This window comes from Poecilia reticulata, chromosome 1 (genome assembly GCF_904066995.2).
Source record: "Poecilia reticulata chromosome 1, P_reticulata-male-v2, whole genome shotgun sequence".
NCBI lineage: Eukaryota > Metazoa > Chordata > Actinopteri > Cyprinodontiformes > Poeciliidae > Poecilia > Poecilia reticulata.
Window position 1 is genome coordinate 28,555,935 of NC_088830.1, and position 21,917 is coordinate 28,577,851.

Sequence of the window (21,917 nt, forward strand, 5' to 3'; positions counted from 1 at the left end):
TTTCATCACCTTATTGAAACACAGATTAAGAGCTGGGCGATGGAACTAAAACAGCCACAATCTCTCATTGTTTTTAGTTATATTTCTTTGTAGTGTGTGTAAGAGGGACATGAGACGCATTCAGCTCAGAGCTGGCTCTTCACATATACAGTGTTTTTTTTTTGTTTTTTTTTTTAAGTGCAGAAATACATTTTCTTTTGTGGCATACAATTAAAATAACACTTTCAGAAGAAATATATATTTTAGCTAAAACCAGTGTTTGAATTTAATTACTAAAGGATAATCGTTTTAATAAAAAACGAAAAGCTGCATTGGAATATTATCGTCTAGCCACCCCACTTGAGTTTATTCACTTTTCAGTTGATGCGTTGCTTTTACAGTTTTCATGCTCCTTTAATCTTTTTTTTTCTTCCATTATTTATATCTGCAGGTCAGGTACAGAAGGAATCCGTAAGAAGGCAAAGTGAATGCTGTACATCCAGATGCAAATGCAGCACAGCTGAAGTTGGGTAATGCATACGCAAAGCCAAGACTGTTTGGGATACAAAGTGATGTTCCTTCTACATTCAAATGTCTTTTTTTTTATAATGCCGAGAGATTTCAAAGTTTCACCGATGCAGCTGCTCTGACTTAATGTTGCTTGATGATCTTTTGCCTGAAGTCATCTATGCCTGAGCTTCTGTGTCATACAGATTGTGCTCAATGTTCTGACAGTAGCTGCAGCTCTGCAGAGAGGCAGGTATTATAAATGTGAACTGTAACTGCTGAAGGGGAGGTAAAAGCAGCATGTTTTCTTTGTTGTTTAATACGAAGCACATTTGCTGGGAATGTTTTTTTTTTTTTTTTACATGTTGAACATTACTTTTGCTAAGTGCCAGAATTTATAAAGAAAATATTACACCTTAGACAAGACATCCTGAGGGCAGATATTGTACATTTCCATGTGTGCAAACCTGAGAGACAAGAGATGTGTGTTAAAGTGTGTTTGTTTTGTGATCTGTAACTTAGACTGTGGTAGTGAGCATTTCAGTCTGTTTTTGAGTGAATAAACCATTGGAAGGATTCTGTGTTTTCAGGAAATCCAGCTGGAGTTTCTATGGGACTGACTGTGCAAAACAACTAAGCAGTCTTGTTGTCTCATTGATCCACCTCAGACTGTAATCACCATAAAATAAAAAGGTAAGAAAGGATCCTGGAACAGGTGGGATTGCCAAACGAGTGTGACATAATGACACAAACATGGACGGCGGCAGAAGCAGCAGCAGGACGAGTCTGCAGGTACAAACAGAACAGAGACAAAATCTGAGCCTCTACTTTCCATCTATGCATGAATAAATATTAGGAAATAAGTTACCTGAGCAAAGGGAATATTTTTAATTAATGTTGATGCGTTGCTGGATTTATTAAGAATAAATCAATCCAGTTTTGGCCAGTTTAAGACTTGGCATAATGCAAAACATGCAAGCTGGTGTCAGTGTAAAGCCCTGCAGAAATAAATTAGAGACTCAAATAGTTGAGGCTCCCACATCATCAGAAGTGCTGAAATCGCCTCTAATTGACGTAGACGTGTGACAAAAATGGCCTCATTTTGTTCGCAGAGAGGCATCTGGCTCGGCTTCGACACCAGGGCCTGGTCAAACTATTTCGATGGAGCTCTGTGTGAAGTGCTGTGTGATTGGTTGGAAGTTTGTCGCCCCGTTTTGTGCAGAAGTGAGCTTGGACAGCAATGTTGGTACTTCAGTTCAGCTAATCTGCATCCATTATGCAGTTTGTGTAACTGCAGGAGACAGAAGTACAGTGGGGAGAACAAGTATTTGATACACTGTTGATTTTTCAGGTTTTCCCACTTGCAAAGCTTGTAGATGACTGTAATTTTTATCATAGGTACTCTTCAACTGTGAGTGATGGAATCTAAAACAAAAATCCAGACAAATACAATGTATGATTTTTAAATAATTAATTTCCATTTTATTGTGTGAAATAAGTATTTGATACACCAGAAAAAAGAAACTTAATATTTGGTACAGAAACCTTTGTTAGCAATTACAGAGATCAGACGATTCCTGTAGTTCTTGACCAGGTTTGCAGGGATTTTGGCCCACTCCTCCATACAGATCTCCTCCAGAGCCTTCAAGTTTCGGGGCTGTCGCTGGGCCACACGGATTTTAAGCTCCCTCCAAAGATTTTCTATTGGATTCAGGTCTGGAGACTGGCTAGGCCACTCCAGGATCTTAAGATGTTTCCTACGGAGCCACTCTTTAGTTGCCCTGGCTGTGTGTTTTGGGTCGTTATCATGCTGGAAGACCCAGCCACGACCCATCTTCAGTGCTCTTACTGAGGGAAGGAGGTTGTTGGCCAAAATCTCACGATACATGGCCCATCCATCCTTCCCACAATATGGTGCAGTCGTCCTGTCCCCTTTGCAGAAAAGCATCCCCAAAGAATGATGTTTCCACCGCCATGCTTCACGGTTGGGATGGTGTTCTTCCTCCAAACGTGACGAGTGGAGTTTAAACCAAAAAGTTCTATTTTTGTCTCATCAGACCACATGACCTTCTCCCATTCCTCCTCTGGATCATTCAGATGGTCATTTGCAAACATCAGACGGGCTTTTTGGCTTGAGGAAGGGCAACTTGTGTGCACTGCAGGATTTTAATCCTTGACGGTATAGAGTGTTACTGATTGTTTTCTTTGAGACTGTGGTCCCAGCTCTATTCAGGTTATTGACCAGGTCCTGCCATGTAGTTCTGGGCTCATTCCTCACCTTCCTCAAGATCAATGATGCTCCACGAGCTGAGATCTTGCATGGCGTCCCAGACCAAGGGAGATTTTCCGTTATTTTGTATTTCTTCCATTTTCTAATAATTGCACCAGCTGTTGCCTTCTCACCAAGCTGCTTGCCTATTGTCCTGTAGCCCATCCCAGCCTTGTGCAGGTCTACAATTTTAACCCTGATATCCTTACACAGCTCTCTGGCTTGGGCATTGTGGAGATGCTGGAGTCTGTGGACAGGTGTCTTTTATACAGGTAACGAGTTCAAACAGGTGCAGTTAATACAGGTAATGAGTGGAGAACGGGAGGGCTTCTTAAAGAAGAACTAACATGTCAGAGAGCCAAAATTCCTACTGGTTGATAGATGATCAAATACTCATTTCACACAATAAAATGGAAATTAATCATTTAAAAATCATGCATGTATTTTTGTTTTAGATTCCATCACTCACAGTTGAAGAGTACCTATGATAAAAAAAATTACAGTCTTCTACATGCTTTGCAAGTGGGAAAACCTGAAAAATCAACAGTGTATCAAATACTTGTTCTCCCCATTGTATATCTGAGGAGTGTTTGTGAGAAATATGTACATTTGTACTTTCACCAACTAAATGCTATAGTAATAAGACTGTCAAATGGCTGAAACCTCCTGGATGGAAACTGCAAGATTGTTGGCCACGAAGTTGCTTCGTCTTTGACCGTTTTAAAATAGAGGATGCACAGAGGGAAAGAAAATCATCAAATATGTCCAATAATACTTTAGACTTTATGAAACATTAATCCATTTATTTGTATTGAGCAGGATACAAACACTTGCATTTCCAGCAGAATCATCCCCATACGTTTTATATGCATGTAAGATACATTTTTGCTTTCAACATCAATTATGTAGTGTTCTTTCTTTACAGACAACCAACTAAAGGAGACTTTGGGTCTGGACTGCTGAACTTTGACCTTTCTGGAAGAAAACCACCTGAGGACCAGAGCGGGGCAGACAACAGCAGTTGAAGTTGTTTTGAAAGGAAAATCTGGGAACACTTCAGCTAGTATGACTTTCCAGGTTAGCAAGAGCCAAATAAGAACAACATATTAGAGGCCAGCCTTGCACAGCCAAAACACGAAGCTCATATGTGAAGCCATATATGCCATTACCGATTCCATCTGGGCTGAAATGGGGTTCTGTGTAATGAGACATTCGGAGCATTTCTATCATTCCAGTCATTAGCAGGTCAATTGTAATCAAATCATGGAGCGAGGACGCTGACGTGAAAAAGTTCTCACCTCCTCATAGATATATTGTGTTTAAGATAATCAGATTATATCACACCACAATAAGCCAAGTAAATACAGAAAGTAATTTTCAAATAATGATTTATTAAGGAGAAATAAGGCATCCAAACCAACCTGGCCCTGTGTGGAAAAGTAATCGCTTACTAAGCGGCTTTGGCCGCTTTGCCAGGAGGAACTGATAAATGGTGATGAGTCTTTTACATCAAAATGGAGAAATTTTGGATGACGCTCCTTTGCAGAAATGTTTTTATTTGGGCAACTTGGAGAGTTTTACGACTCTCCAGGTATAATAAGAAATTCATGATGGGACAAAAACATTTTAATGGTACTGTAACTATTGACACCAACATGTACATGTGAATTTGTATGATTTTTTTTTTAAATGTTATATAAAATTGTGATTATTTGCTATGGAGCATCTAGTCTAACAAAGCAGTCACACTGACTTTCTTTCTTTTTTTAAACCAACAGTAGAAACCTGCTAAAGTACACATCTGTCACTGCCCAGAGTAATGAGAAACTGAGTTCAGTAATCAAACTGTACTTTAACTTTTCCATCACCACTATGCATTGTTGGCTTTTCACTGAATTTAAATAAACAAATGCATTTCCTACAAAAATGAAACACATGTGCAGCCCACTCCCCACATGAATGAAAAACAACTCAAGTAAACTAGAGCAAGTTCAACAACTAAAATCTGGTCAATATTGGTCATGCTGAATTTTATGAAGATGTATATTTCTCATTAAGGATTACCATTAAGTGTGCAGCTTACCTCAGATTTCCCGTCCATCTATCCAAACCGATCGTGTAATTAATGCCAAAATGATCACGAAACATGTAGCAGGACGCAAGTACAAATAATCTAGCCTCTTTTTTAAGTGACTAGTTGAATTTAAGAGATTTTCCTGTATTTTCTCTGTTCTATTATTCCTCCTTCAGAGCCTACTGACTTCTGATTATCCAAATTTCTTCCTGATCTCTTTCTCTCCGGTGTTACCGACTACTTTCAATGACCTCACAAGTGGAAATCTGCTGGGATAATCTCTCTCTCTCTCGCTGCCTTTCCTACCTTTTTCATTCTCCCACCTAATCCCCCTCTTCGCAAAGATTGGCAATGAGAGAGGGATGAGAAAAAGACAGATGTTTGGCACTCTTAGGAGAAAAAAAAAACAGCCTCAGTTATCTGAGCAGAAAAGCATAAACGTGTCATTCAGACTTCTGATGTTTAAGAATAGTCTTCATCTGCTCAGCATAATAACAACTGGGACTGGAAATGAGAAGCAACTGAACCGCTTTCATTGGCAAACATTTGTTCAATAATAATTCACAAATTTCTGACGTTATTTATTGCAACTGTGTTGCACATGCTGCTTACTGTATTTCTGCAGCAGGTTGTCAAAGCAGGTTGCACTAAATAGGAGAAACAAACAGAAGTCCGGTGGATTTGAGAAATTTGCACCTATTTAAGTTGTTTTCAGCTCTAGTGGCGTTTATTTCAAAGCGATCTGACAGGAAAGTGGTTTATGAGAGAGGGAATGGAGATGGGGCAAAGGTCAACGGGCCGGGACTCAAACCCGGGGAAGGACTGATGGCTCTGTTTACGAGTCACGTGCTTTGGTGTAAAAACAGAAGGCAAGAAAAAGATTATTTCTCTTAAAGCGACACATTTTACACACTTTGATTTTACACCTGAATGTGGGGCTGTGACAATTGTACCAAATGCAACCAATGGGAAAATTCAAGTACCCAAACACTGTTCGACTGAAGGAGACGATTTATGGAAAAAATGATGCAGAATTAAATGGATTGAAAAAAAAAAATTTACAAATTCGCACAGAAACAAAGATCGAACCCTAAATAACTCATTTAGACAATATCTGCAAAAATGTTGTCTTGGGGGTTAGTATAACCTTAAGTAAAATCATCAACAAGGTTTTGGTAACTCTGGGTATTAGAAAGTGTGTTTTAAAAGGGACATTCTGTAAGGCTGAGCTGAAGATTTCCCTTCAGTCATCTCAGCTAAAATCTGAAGTGGCTGCTGGTTAAAATACCGAACACATATTCAGCTACCCTGAGCGGCGGAGTGAGGAGCAAAGGGAGCAATGAAGGTCTAATGTAGGCGGGGAAAAGAGGCAGGTCAGCCCTTGTTAACAAAGACTTCATTGATTCCAGGTTCCTAACCTCCTCTCCAAGCTTCATTCCTACTTTCTCTCTCATATCCATCTCTTCTTCCTTGCCGTCCTCCCTGTACATCCCCTTTGATAATGTTTAGTTAATTTACATCTACAACAGTTCTGAGGATCTTACATACATTAGAGTCTATATTTATCTAGTTGAAGTGTTTTCATTTTGGTTTATTCTCTTTTCTGAGATCCACCATCCCACCTCCTTCGTGTTCAGGTATCATTCAGCCTCTCCGGCACAAAGGATCCATTATCCTCTGCCTTTAGTGAAAATGTGTCTCTTCACATCAGTGTCTTTGTGCTGAACTCAATTTTAGCATTAATGTTTCTTTACATCCAGATAACAGATTTAAGGAAAGAGCAGCTATGATAAGAGTTAAGCTGTGCTGTACAGGGATAAGAGATATTGTGATAATGGTGTAAAAACAGAAAGAAAAGGATGATTTATCTCCAAAAGTGACAATGACTCAGCCCTGTTCCAGTTTTATGTTCAACTATCAGGTCAGACAACATCTGATTCCTGCAGTTCCATCCATATCACTGACATAAACACCTGATTCATGAATGGGATTATTGTGAGAGGACCACAGAATACCGCATGTTCGAAAGGACGAGACAGATGCTACACAGTATTACCATCATCTGCAGCAGTAACTGGAGTACAACAAACACAATGAACAAAATGGGCCATAATTACAGTATTACCGCAAGGATAATCACCGAGAAACAGGAGATTGAATAGTAGACAACAGGAGACAAAGGATGTGGAACAACAGAAACAAAAAACGGAGAATAGTTCAAAGCAAATGTATGGCTGGAGTCTTTTTGCTCCAGCGCTGAGCTTCAACACAAACATCACTTGGATTCAGTGAAACGTTAAAGCCGAGCTGAACACACCCATCTCCTGCACGCTCTGAAACAAATGCATCGGCACCGCGCTGCAGAGTTCCTCCATTTTCTGCATGCCAACACCCTACTCTGATGTACAGCTCAGCTTTAAACCAGCCGACTTATCCCGCTTGGAAATCAGTGGATTCAGAATCCTGACGGAGCGTATAAAAATAAAAACACCAAGGACAGAGGGCTCCTAAAGGGTATATTTTAAAAGTATGTATAAATATGAAATAATACAATTAAATAAAAATGAAGGATAATCACTGACAAATGGCACCATTTCATAGATTAGTGCTCGTCTTAGAAATGACAGGAGAGCTGTGTACTAGTTAGTGTCTGATCCCGATCAAACCCAACTAATTAACTTTCATTTTTGGTCTGAAACTGAAGTAAACTAAACGTATTTTAAGTAAGAGTTTCCTACTTTTGTTTTAAGATCGTAACTTGAGTAAATAGTGTAGCTTCTCTTGTTTGTAGCTTTTGTTTAACATCTTCCAGCTCCATTTTGTCGCTTGTTGTAATTAAAAGGCGAGTCAAGGGCAAATCTGCGGGGATGTATGATTGACAGAGAGAGAACGGTCACCTACTGCAAGTCCTTCTGCAGTAAGGACTTAACTATAAAGCCAGATTTATAGTTAAATCTGTTTTTTCCCCCTCTAAAAATCTGATTTAACTATAAACTGTACCAAACTCGTAAGCATGGCTCATTACCAGTGTTTCATTATAAAACAGCCTTTGAGGTTTGCTGATATCCTGCTAGAAAATGCTGAAATATAACCATGTGCATCATATCTTGATCAGAGAAAACAAATGATTTAAAAATCACTTATGTTGACCAGAAAAACTGCAAAACAGACAATTGGCGAAAAACAATGCAAGACAAATTAGGGTTAGGTGGGTTTAGAATAAATTCTTGTGCTTCAGGCACAAAAATAGACCTAAATGAATTCAAACAATTGCTGGTTTGAAATCCCCCATTACTTTTCTGTACAGCAGAAGGACACAGTATGCATGTGTGTATGCTCTATTATTAGCATGAAGAACATGCTTTCCAGGCTGAAGTGAACCATTTTCCATCTGAGATCAAATCCCCAGAGATTGAGGCAGAAAGCGCACTGTAGCTGTTCAGCAGCACATCTATCCATCTATCTGAAAGGTTAAGATTCAGATTTTATCAAAAAAATAAATAAAATACATTTTAGCTTACTTTAAGATGTGGGAGTTTAATTCTTGTGGACTCTGTCTGTGAGCATCACATTCAGTAAAGAGAGTTGAATGCCATCAGATAGATGAAAGCTTATTTTTCAGCATATGGAGACCGAGTTGGAGCTTCACCAAATGTATATATTTCACCAAACGTTGGAAGATGGTAGCTGACGGCGTGGCTAAAGGGAGTGAATGCATTATCTATGCATATGTTAATGTGCACAGGTCACAGCTAAGCTTTTCTTTATGCAATCCCTGAATATGAAATGTATCCATTACTATTCTGATTGCACACTAATCTTTCAGTACCTCATTTAGATCGTCAATAAAATGCTAGAGGGAAATTGGAGTACGTTTCTGCGTTACAGAACTAAAACAACCAAAGAGCACAGCGTGCAATGAACTCGAGCAGGAAAAATATGAAGTAGAGGAATTGTGGCCTCTTGCTCTGTCCAACATTAAATTAGACATCTCTCTCTTCAAAGGACAAAGAACATCACCCATGAATGATACCACGTAAAAAAAATAAAAAATAAAAACTTAGAGACATTCCATCAGATCCAACATGCTGAGCTACCATTTTACATACACATAAAGCTGAGATCCCACAACTACTATTAGCTCTGCAGTTCTCTAATTAATATGGCGTGGTGTTGCCATGAGTCCCAGAGGCCGGAGAGGTAAAAGCTTAATGAGCGGGCCAGAACCAAACCAAAGTAATTTAGAGGCCACACACACACACACACACACACATCTGATTTGATTTAAAAGTTGAGGATGAAACTCCCAAGCAGTTTAGAAATTAAGCACAAAGTTTGTTTCTGTTAATTGGAATTGTATTAAAATTTGCTACATGCCAGTTCTTCAACAATTTAAAAGGTTTTATGCGAGTGTTTATTATAGTTGATCATAATCTCTGGACTAGGAGCCTCTACATTTTACTCTTTTTGAATGCTGTGATGCGGCTAGCATTTGATTTTTTACCAACGGGTTTCAAACGGCTGAACTGCTAGATGATGAAGAGAACAGCAACACTGAGGAAGATGACTTTAGTAGTTTCAGTGCACAAAAAAAGATGAAGATGGTGATCAATGACTTTTTCTGGTGGGCTTCTGTGTTTTTTTCTAAGCAGCTGTGTTGCAGGCACACCGGGTGCCGTTTATATTCAGGTGTGCTCAGTAGTCCAGATTTGTTAAAATGAGACGGATAAGCTGGTCTAAAAAAAAAAAAACAAAAAACAAATTAGGTACCTGTGAAAAAACCCCCCAAAAAAAACAAAAAGACGGTTCATCAGAAAAACATTTGACATGACATTTTCAAAGACCAAGTTGGTTCATTTTCCTTTTTTAATTTCACCTTTATTTTACCAGAATGAAAACCCAGTGAGATTAAAAGCCTCTTTTTCAAAAGAATCCTGGTCAAGAAGCAGCAGCAACAAACACAAAAGTTGCAGTTAAAAAAAAAAAGGTAGCTTTTACATTTCACCACTTCCTCTCACAAGCACATTTAGGACTTTGTATCCCTCTAACCACTCCTTTAGTTCTTCTGAACTTTACCGTTAGCCTCCATATTACTCCTTATGATGCACAAAAAGCTTTAATATGCCATTATCCTGAAATGTATTTATACAAATTAACTAAAGATCCCCAGGAAAGAGCAAATAGATTAAAGATTCTCTTAGCATCGTTTTATTTTTAAGTCAAAACGCGGTGTAGTCAAAGATTTAAATCCGTTTAACTGTCAATATTAAAACATAAATCTATTAAATTCAGTTCGTAGTGAACAGGTAGATGTTTTATGCAAATAGAATGAGCCCAGAGCTAGTCAGAGCCCAGCAACTGGGAAGGTTTTGTAAGATGAATGATATTTTGTGGCTTGTGAAGGGGAAGAACTACCTCTGCAGGCAGACTTGCACCTGGAACACAGGAATGTTTCATTGATGGTTGGAAAAACCAGAGCAAATGTGACCCCTTTCCTTGGTTCCATAGTCACTGAAATATTCTAGACTTGGAGGCAAGACAGAATCCTTTTTCAAAGAGAGGTACTTTCTTTGTAGGGCAGCATTTTCTCCTTCCACTGGTCTTGTTATTCTAAGCATTTTAAAAGCTTGGATTAACAAACTCATCTAGAATTAAAAAGAAAAAAAAAAAGCCCAGGTGAGATTCTAATCAGTCAAGCAATTATGCACTACTGAAGTGGAACAAAACAGATTTATGCTGTTCACTTTCTTTACAAATGAAAATCTGAAAAGTGTGGTGTGCATTTTTACTTAGCCCCACTTATTTGCGATTTTGTGGAACTGCTTTTTGCAGCCATTCCAGCTGCACATCTTTTGGGATATGCTTCCCATAAGCATTAAAAAAAAACTACCAACTGAAACGGTGTCCCTTTGTTATGTGTTAAACAGCAGTGAGATTTTGCATAGATCATTTTTGGAAAATGGCTTTTTAAAATTCATCCTCTCTGGGAAACGCTCGCGATCGTTTCTGGTCTTTCAACATGTCAAATCCACATGGATGCATAGTCTCTATGTGGACAGGGCCCAAGTTTCAAACTAATAACTACTCCCATCAATAGACTTTCAACCGGTCTTAGTTCTTGACTTTGAATAGACCATTCCACAACATGTATATACTTTTAACTATTCCATTGCAGCTCTGGCCTTACGTTTAGGTTCATCACTCTGCTGGAAGTGAACCTCTGCTCTAGTCTCAGGTCTTCAGAAGTTTTTAAGTTTGGCTTTCCCTCAGCAATGGCTTCCAAAAAGCCTAAATCTGAGGAGTGAAAGGCTCCTCAGCTCAAAGAACCTGCATGACAGGTTCTTTGAGCTGTGGATTACTGTAGCTCCTCCAGAGTTACCATGGGCCTTTTGGTTTCTTCTACTTCCTCGGGCAGAAATGTCTCGACAGGTTTGTAGTTGTGTCATACTCTTAGATGATGGATTAAACGGAGCTCAGTGAGATGTGGAAGCTTGAGATATTATTTTCCACCTCCTGTATTCCTGGATCTTCTGTCAATGTCAACTGTATTCATATAGCACATTTTCAACAGATCGAACTGCAGAAAGTGCTCTGCATGGTAAATATCCATCTATATTCACTAATGTTTTCTAACAAACCTCAGAGGCTTTTGCAGAGTAGCTGGGTTTATACTCAATGTCATGCAGGTGGACTCTATTTACTGACCTTTGAAGGGAGTTGGCTGCATTAGATTTAATTTAAGAGCAAGAGTAAGAGTTCTATATAAATTAATACCACATGTTTTGGCAGAAACTTCAGTGATGCGACATGAAATTTACAGCGTTGGTTGATTTTCAGTACATAACAGGAGGGGAAGGAAAAAGAAAAGGGAATTTGAAGACGGCAGCCTGGCTGACAAAGACATTAACCAAGGTTACCGAGTCGTGAGCAGCTTTTATACAGCACAGCTCATCGTTGTCAGCTCACAGACAGTACATGCACATTTGATCCTGCTTTATTAATTTATTTTCTTGCGCAATGCACCAGACATCGTATCCAGCAGGTCACGGAGTCAAAATGACCTAGATACAATACTTCCATCAGCATGTCAGAGCACAATTTTGTTCCATCTATTATGACATTCAATTTTTTTTTTTTTAAGAATTGTACCCTTTTTTCTTCCACTAAACAATTAAGCACCATGTTGTGTTGGTCTGTGGCAGGAAATCAGGAATATGGAAAAATGTGTAAAAGTTGGTAGGAATAGTTTCTGAAAGTCTCTGTACTCTTAAAGATGGAGGCTTTGGTAAAAATAAATAAATACTCTACAAATTGGCAGTTCCGTTTCTTTCGAGGCCTTATCCTCAGACCTGATCCGATTCTCCAGCTACCACATCTGCTGGCATGTAGACAGTTCATAGTCTACGTCTCTCTACCTTCTCACCCCACTTTAGGTTTGTTCTCATCACATTAATATTTTCATTGTTAGGTTTACATATTTTAATCATTATTAGCATAGGGGTTGAATAATTTTGGTCTTTATTGTAAAACCAGGACAACCTGGTGAGAAACAAAATGCTAGAAATTGCAAAATTCAATTAAAAATCTGTTCCAAGAGTTGAAAATTAGTGTTCAAATAAGCTCCAATACCAATCCGAGTCTCTACATTTATAAAGCTGGTTGAGTAATACGTTGAAAGTAAAAACAATAATGAATAAAGTACAAAGATAGGATGATCTCATTGGAAAAAAATCTGAATTAGTGAGAATATAGTAGGTTGTTGCTTGGCCTCAACTAAAAAAAGTCCTTATTTTGGGGTTAACCGATTACCAGATTCAGAAACTACATGCATGTTTCTCTGTGTCTATAGTGACTATTAGTTCATAAAATATGATTTAAAGCCATTCATTTAAGTCCCTTCATCAGGTTGAATCAACTGATTTTTTAAGCAAAAAAAAAAAAAAAAGGTTTCATAAAACATTTGTTACCTTTACATCCAATGACTTTCCTTTTTTTGGCAGAAACAATGGCTATAGAAAACACACGTTCAGTTTAGTCCAACATTTACAACAATACATAGATGCAAAATTGTCAGATGCTTCAATTATGCTCAACTGACGGCTGAGCAACCCTCATTTCCTCCAACATGCACGCACACCCACACTGGTGCCAGAGTCCTTCACCAGAAACAGCTTTCTCTCAAGAGCCGCCTTCCAAAAACACTTGACAAGAACAGAAATTGGCAATTCATTCCCTTACAGCACTTGCTCATTTTTCTCCAGCCCACCCCCCTTACTTTTTATTGATCACAATCACTTGTTCCCTGCACGTGTTCAAATCACTGAGTGGCTGCTTTCCCCCCCCCCTCCTCAACTCCAACAAGAATAGTGTAATCAAGGCAAACTGGCGCTAATCTTCCCTTTATCCACTGGGACATTTACAAATACGCGCAGAAAGAACAATTTCGGAAAAAGTGAATGGGACAGAAAGCAAAGTGCATTGAAAACAAATAGGCGATGTTACTATGAGCCCCAGATGGAGAGACTGATTGAATGTCAGTAAAACCCACCAACTTTGAGTGGTCTAGCCGCTGAATGGCGCAGATTCCTTCCCAGTTTTTATCATTATCTTCTTTCCAAATCTGAAAAAAATAACCAAAGGAAACACAATTCTTGATTAAAATTCAGAATTGACATGTATGATGTAAACTTCTTTCATTAATTGTTTAAAAGACTTCCTTGTATTGATACAGGTATTCTGTTAGGGGGAGAACTAGATCTTGCAGTTCAATACTGAAATCCCATCATATTCTGAATTTCCCCTCTGGGGGACAATAAAGGAAATTTCCATTTTATAATTTCTAAAAGTCAATGTACTATCCAGTAGCTGTTAAACATGCGATATCATGTGGTAAAACAAGAGTCCACTATTTTGTAGATGTGTGGTTTAAGCTTTGGGTTCTGTATTTATGTTTTAAACTTGTATTTTGAAATGGGACAGGAAGTCTGTTAGCCCGGTTGACAGCAACACTGCTCAGTTCCTTAGCAATGAAAAACCCAACAATCCATCCATTTTCTGAACCTGCTTATTCCAGCAGTCATTAAGCTCAAGGTACACCATGGACCGGTACGCAGGTCCATCTCAGAACAGGGACAAAAAAATAAAACGTATATCCACACACTCATACTGAATGGCAACTTGAAGTATCCAATTAACCCAACAGTTATGCTTTTGGACTATGTTATTTGCAGATGATACTACCTTTTTCTGTTTAGGAAAAGACATAGAACAAATGATGGAGATGATACAAACAGAATTTATTAAGATACAAACTTGGTTTAAACTAAATAAATTATTAAATTTGAATAAGACGAATTATATGATATTTAGTAAAAGAAATAAAGCTATCGATCTTCCTTTTGAAGTCGATGATGTTGAGCTCTGTAGGGTCAATGAGGTTAAGTTCTTGGGTGTTATCATTGATGAAAAGCTGACATGGAAACCCCATGTAAATTACTTAAAAACAAAAATAGCCAAATCCATGGCAGTATTGTACAAAGTAAGGGATTTATTTCATGACAAAGCTTTATTTATGTTATATAATGCAGTAATTGCTCCACACCTGACTTACTGTATTGAAGTCTGGGGGAAAGCATGTAAAACAATTACAAATCCCATTTATATTTTACAGAAACGAGCAATAAGATGTATCACCAGAAAACATTATAATCACCCATCAAATGCTTTATTTTGTCAGTTGAAATTATTGAAATTTTATGAGTTGGTTGATTACAATATTTTGCAGGTTATGTATAAAGCTCATAAAAGTTTATTACCTCTTAATATGCAATTATACTTCGTTAAGAGAGTAAGTAATTACAATCTTAAGGGTATAGAAATGTTTGTAAAGCCCAAGATTCGAACAAATTTGAAGGACCGATGTACATCAGTACAAGGTATAAGATTGTGGAATAATCTGGAAAGTGATTATAAAAATGCTGGCTGGATAGATATATTTAAGAGAATGATAAAAGTTAAGTTGAAGACATATACAATTGTATAATGTGCAATTATAACAATTGTTGTACAAGAAGGAGTTAATGTTTTTTTTTTCTTTTTTTGTTATGTTTTATTAATTGAAAACTATCATTGTTTGAATTTGTTTATTTTGGAAAAAAGGGGCAGATATTAATAAGAATTTTATTCTTCTTCTGCTACCTTTCATTTTATTTGTGTTTTGTATATTCTTTTTTGTATGTATAGCATCTGTTTTGTTTTAAATGAAATGAATAAATTCTATAAAAAAAAAAAAAAAAGTATCCAATTAACCCAACAGTTATGCTTTTGGGACTATGGGAAGCAGCTATTCAGAGTAGAACGAACTGAATCGTTCAACACTGAACTGAGATTCTTTAAAAAGCACTGATTGACATTTCTGTAGGCTGTATTTAGCTTATTAAAACAAAAACATTTTTCAGTTCAAACCAACCCAAAGGTTGTTCACACTGATCCACTGAGATGTAAACCTTAAACCTGTAAGGAAGTAGGTAGACATCGCAAAGTTCCTGTAAGGAAGTAGGTAGACATCGCAAAGTCCCTTCCAATATGACTCTTTTCACTTGCAAGCATATTTCATGATGTGAATGATGAATTCATGATCTTAATTCAAAATAATCACAAAAAATTGGACAGGGCATTAAAAAGGGAAAATTATATCATTATCCAAGCTGGCACCACTGAAAACCGTTTTATCGTAGACATGTTTAGCCTAACTTCGGTTTAATTGACTTGATCAAAGTTTGGTATGCTAGCAATAAAGCCTTCAGTGGTAACTCATTCATACTTTAGATTTAAAAACAAACACCAGGGTGTCTCAGGACTCCATTTTGTTTCTAAGCGAATCCATCTACAGAAGGTAGCTAGAGGTAAATCATCATTTTGTTTTTACAGCAGCACCATATTCTGTTACTTTTTCTAAGATTAGTTAATAGTTTTCAGCTGCAGTCTAGTTTATAATGACAAAAGGAAAACATGCTTTCAGATATTTGCAAACAAAAAATGTGATTTGAAGATGATCGTACATTCATGGCTTAATACTTTGCTGAAGACCCTTGAAGAATAATAGTTTAAAATTTTCTTAGGGACGTCTTTACAAGGTTGTGGATGTTGGGGGGGGGGGGGACTAAATACAAGTGGCCTAATTACTAATGATAAACAGTCTATGAAGGCGTAATATAATCTCAGTACATATACAGCTGCTCAGAGAAGGACAATGAACATACAAAAACAGTTCAAGGAGAAAGTTTTAGAGTTTGAAGGCAAGGTTAGATTTTGTACCATCGCCTCAATCTTTGAACATCTCACAGAGCTCTGGCTAATCCATCATCTGAAAATGGAAAAACCAATGAAGATTTACCCAGACATGGCTGTCCACCTTAATCAACAAGCCGAGAAAGAAATTGATCAGAGAATCAGGCAAGAAGCTAATGGTGACACAACACGGCACAAACATGGCCGTTACGGAAGAGAAACAAGAATATCGTTTTTGTAATCCTGCTTGCAGTTTCCTGCAGCCAATAACTGAACTTTGTAAGACAAAAACTGAACTTTGTTGCTTGCATGTAATGCACCTTGAATGCTGAAAAACTACTGAAGCAAATCATCCTGAACACACCAACTCCACTGTGAAACATGGCTGTGGCAGCTTCATGATGTGGGACGTTTGCTCTTGAACGAGAAGTTGGTCAGAGCTGATGGGAAGATGGAAGAAAACCTGTTAGGAGCAGCAAAAGACTCAAGACTTGGGTGGAGCTTCATCTTCTATTGTGTTAGAATGTTCTAGTCAAAGTCCAGACAAAGACTTTAACGCTGATGTTTACAGGCGCTCCTCCACCAGTCTGATTCATCTTGAACCATTTTATAAAAGAAACGATTGACAAAGTTTTCAGGCAAAACTGCTAGAGACAAATCTAACAAATTTTGTAATAGATGGGAAATAATTATAAAACATTTTGAGGGCTGAATACAGATATTTATGTGTGAAAAGTAAAAACATGTACCATTTACCTTCCCCTTTATAAAAAATAAAAATATCTGAGAGCTCGTTCAGTTAGGAGTTAATACTCCAGGTCTCCATTTGAAGGTTCAGGTGTGATGAGTCGTACTCTTCAAGAAGGCATCCAGAAGACTTTATCACTGCCTTCTTCTGAACATCTCACCCAAGTTTATCTGCTAAATCAACCAAGCTGAGCAGTTTCTCAGCCCGTCTCAGGTAGTGACAGTTGTTACTGAGCTAGGTATACGTTATTGGCTCAGACCCAAACCCCAGGGGGTATTCCCTCTGCAAACTTTACCTTAAAGCAACCTGGAAAAACTCCAAAGCATCTTAAGACAAGAACCCAGGCTCACCTCTACAGCCAAAGAATCAAAAAGATGTTTAAAAAAAAAAACAAAAAAAAAAAAACCTTGTGTCAAAAGAAGTCTACTACTTCTGCTGTATGTTCGTTTGGGTAAAAATTTAATGCCAAGTTCAGGAGGAGGAATCATGTTTGACATTTTCTTATCTAATGACTAGTTAAGAAAGAAAACTCTTGAAGCTCCAACAGAGAACCACACTCTCTTCTGTCAGATATGTTTGGTCCATTTCCCCCTCCTTTGTGTTGCTGTATCACATATCCCAATAATACACTGAAGTCTGCTGAAACGGGACAAAATGCAAATAAAACCCTTTGGAAAAAGGGTTTTATTTTTTTTTATGCATTGAGAAATTCTTACACTCAAGTCATTGAAGTCTTTTCTTTTTCCAGAATTCCTAAAAATATCCATTTCCCATAATCCCATGCATTTGGGAAACTAAATGTCAAGATTAAAACACTTTGTGTTTATGTCTACTTGTAATCTTTAACCTGGCCAAAAATAAATTGATTTTCAGGGGGGGGGAAAACACTTGACAAAAGCTATTCTTCAGTTCCCTATGAAACATATTACAGATCTAGATTATATAAATATAGTTTTTTTGCTGTCAAAGTCTCTTTTTCATTTCATGTGCTGAATTTCTTAATTTCTGAAGTGTTTCAGGCCATCACAGAAGCAGCCAGTACCCATCACACCTCAGGGGGAGTACTTTGTTTGTCAGTATCTTTTTGTCACAACAATTTGGCCCTGAAGTGTGATGACAGCTTGAACCAGGGGGTGTCAGCAGCTAAATTTTAGCCCCTTAGTCCAGTGGAGCATAGCAGAACACTTCTTTAGTTTTCATGGATGGATAGCTGGATGGAAGCAAAGATAACATCCCAGCAGGGTTTCTTCTTGTTCAAGGCTTTCAGCGTGTTACTAATCTCCCTAAAATTTTGAAATGCCCCTCTCCCACCCAACCCAGCCTCTGGTTTCTTTGAACACAAAACGCTTCAGTTCCAGCGGCTTTTGTTGTACATTTTCATATGCTGCTCTAAAGCAGGACCTTTTGCAAAACAGCGTCACAAGATTTGAGCGTAGAATATTTCAAGTATGAATTGACCCATTTTGCATTTTTCTTTTCCACCATTAATCACATTTTTTTCCATTTGCAGCCGTTACATATATTTAGATAATCATTTGGCACTATCGGGATTCCTTGTTGCATATACATCATCTTCAAAAAGATTTAGAAAAAAAATAAAATGTTAAAGAAGAAAAAAGTGAAAGAAAAGTGAATTTAAAATGCAGTGTTTTAAAACTCAGACGGCAGATCACGGTCTGATGCAGAGGTCGTATTTTGCCACAAGTGTCCGATCATTTCACTTCTCGTAGAACAGAAATGTGAGCCAAGTGAAGTCCCAACACATGCATGTCAAATGATTCATGGTGCAACAACCTTCTTCATTTTTTAAATGGTAATTAAATCTTGTTGTTTTTGTTTTACACAACTGTCCCTGTGAGTATTGCATCAACTAAAAAAAAAATGTATCAATTCTTTAAATGCTAATTTGTGTCATTAAATGCTACTGAATTTTTGCTCCTAAACTACAATGTTTAGGAGTTACCATTTGGTTATAGAACCAAATGGTAACGGATCCATCAAGTTCTCCATGTTGTGACAACATCTTTGCTGGGTTCTTTTATAATTTTAAGATAAGGTGTTCATTAAAGCTCCACCTAGCCTTACAAAGAAACCTTTTCCTGCCGCCGTCTGCTGATGGCAGAGACGAAGCTGGCAGGCATCAGTCTTGTCACATAAATGCTCCATTCTTTAAGAAAAGCTAGATTTTACCTCAGCCATTACAATAAACCTTCTGCAGAATTAATACAATCGGTCCGTGACAATGCACTCTCAGCATTAGCCTGACCATCAAACAACACTAGAAATGGAACATTGGGTTCTTATTTCATCTAGAAACCAAAACACCGTTTATTTTCCTGTTCATGTGCACAACACAATGTTCTTAAAGCTCACAAGATGCAAGTGTTTCAGTAAATTATTGAATCTTGATCAGCAGGGGACAGAAAGTAGCACCTAATAAACACTAATGCACAAGAGCTGTGTGTGTGCAAATATGCTGGGAGTCACGCCAACAGGAAGCAAGTTCAAAACATTTATATGTAGATTTATGTTAATACATGTCTTTCATCCTCAAGGTTAGATGATCAATAGGTATAATTTAAAATGAATTCATAAACAAAAATATAAAGAATGCTGCAGTGATGTCAAAATGTATTCCGTCACATCAAGACTTTTCTCATCAACTATAATGAGAAATAAATAATCACCACAAGCCTTACATTTTGCTTCCTTTCACATTAAGATTTACATAGTTAATTTTTAGAGAAGTCAATACATGTGGTGACATAAGTTTCAACAACCCAGATCAAACAACCCAAGCAATTAAAAAAATAAATAAAAATTTAATACTCTGATTTAATATCTGCAATGTCTTGAACTGTTGGACAGAAGGAGAAGAAACGAGAATCTCTGGCAGCACTTCTTAGAGATCAAAGGGTTTTTATCTGTACAGCTAAATGCAGTTGTCACTGATTGTTGGGGCACATTCAGCTTTTCAGGGTTCCTGACTTTTATACACTTTAACAATTTAATAAAACGATCATTTTTATTTGTTAAAACTTTTTTCCAACTGACCAAATTTTACAACTGGTTTCATTTTCTTTTCTTTGTAAACTTATTTAACCTATATTTTTTGAAGTCAAACTTCCTTAATGACTTCTCTGGCTGCGCTTTTAAAAAACAAAACAAATATGGAGTAGGGAAGACGCACAACTACAATCAAAATAACCTGAACTGGAAAAGGATATACAACTGATGTATTGACAATATGTTCATTTCCACATGGTGTTGTGGAAACCTGCTGTATGAAGAGCAAGCTTGGCAAAGTGAACAAAATCAAAATCAGCAACCCCACCTGCAGCATTGTGCATTCAGACATGGCCTGAAGGCAACTGCTCCAGCCATTCGAACACCCACCACCAACAACACACAAAAAGGACTTTGCTCTACAGAGATAGCAGAGGAGATCTTTACTACAGGCTGTTTGCTGGGCTAGCTGAGGAAAGAAATCGTTGCACTTGTGCAATTCAAAATGATCAGCACCTCAGAGACTTTACATATTTCAAAAGTTCAGCTTTTGAAGACCCCATGTTGTCTTTACCTCCCTTAAGATTTTGAGCCAGACTGTAGAAATCGAGATATACATACTTATAAGATAGCCTACAAAAAAAAAAAAAAAAAAAACACAAAGGTGCATAAAAACACTGATTCCAAAACAAAATAAGTTAATTGCAAACTCAGACGTAGTTGATAGTTCTGGTCTTGATATTGCCAGATGATGCACATGGGTACAAAAGGTTGTATTTGCAAAAACAGTTTTTCCAAAATTTGTTTTGAAAAGAAAGAACATAATTCTGCCTTAATTGGTAGTTTTGTGCAGATTTTTTAATTACCGAAAATACCAAAATGTACATGTATTACATTATTAATTACTTAGTAACCAAATTGGCTTTTTACCAAATCCCATTTTATTCTTACTTGATAGATCATTGCCTCTTTACTTTGACTTGTGTAAAAAACACTGAAGTAATACTACTCTTAGTGGATTATGATTTTCATCTATCCATATCTTATGTTATGTAAATGAAAAAAACTGGACCAAAATGCAGACAAGAGCTGAAGCAGACCATTGTGGAGATTTAATAATGAAAATAATAAAGTTGGCACAAGGAGAACAGGACATGCAGCACGGACAGAGTGACGGGAAGATTCAGTGAAGAACAATAAAAAACAGCGAGTCCATTCAATAAGGGAAGGATGGAGAATGATGCAGAAATGAACAGCTGTGGAAAAGAGCAGACATGCAGACCGAGAGAAGTTGAATAATTAACATCAAGGAAGCTGACCCAGACACAATGAAACTACAAGCCAAGTGAAAAGTACAAGACGCAAGAGAACCAAGTTCAAATGCACAAAGAACAAAACGCAAGAATAAGTTTGGAAACTAAACAAAGAATGATACAACATGGCATCACCCTTTTAACAACAATGACCAGATATTCTAACAGGGACACATAAGGATTTGAGAGCCACAGCTTATACATATTGAAAAAATACCTATAATATAATGGATGTACCATTATAACATATTCAGACATAAACTTCAACTGCTGCATTCTGCATTATGACGGCTGGACCAATAAGCAGGCTAGTATAGATATGATCGATAACAGAAAAACTTACAGGACAAAGGCAGCAACACAGCAGGGGAGAAGGAAACGGACAGTGGCCTGGAACAACACAGACAATAACGGAGGAGTCAGTGGGGTACGATGTGAACTGGAGAGCTTAAATACACTGAGGGAGGGGAGAGAGACTAATCAAAGGTAAGTAGAGGCAGCTGGGGAAGAGAGAAGGGAGGAAGAAATCAAGAGATGTAAACCAGCTGGTAAAGGAAGGATGGGAGAAAGCTGAGACAAAGGAAACCGTAGGAAAAACTATGACAAAACAAACAAACAGCAAAACAAAGCAGAGGAAAGAAGTTCAAAGGGCAAAAACATGAGGAAAAAGTGAACTAACACATGTGATAAACAAAAATGGAAAGATCTAGAAAAACAACCAAATAAATTATC

General features: G+C 37.5%; 1 protein-coding gene across 15 annotated transcripts in view; it reads right to left on the reverse strand.

The window, feature by feature from the left end:
• tenm3 (teneurin transmembrane protein 3) overlaps window positions 1–21,917 on the reverse strand; it is a 588,369-nt gene that overhangs the window by 232,839 nt on the left and 333,613 nt on the right. For 11 of the 15 annotated variants that reach the window (XM_081610716.1, XM_081610730.1, XM_081610747.1 and 8 more), the window contains one exon: window positions 13,378–13,449. The exons of 3 other annotated variants lie outside the window; for them this stretch is intronic. The gene's annotated coding sequence lies outside the window, so the exon portion shown is untranslated. Of the gene's footprint in view, window positions 1–13,377; window positions 13,450–21,528; window positions 21,548–21,917 lie in introns of those variants that run through there. One more of the 15 variants, XM_017305068.2, reaches the window with a different exon arrangement.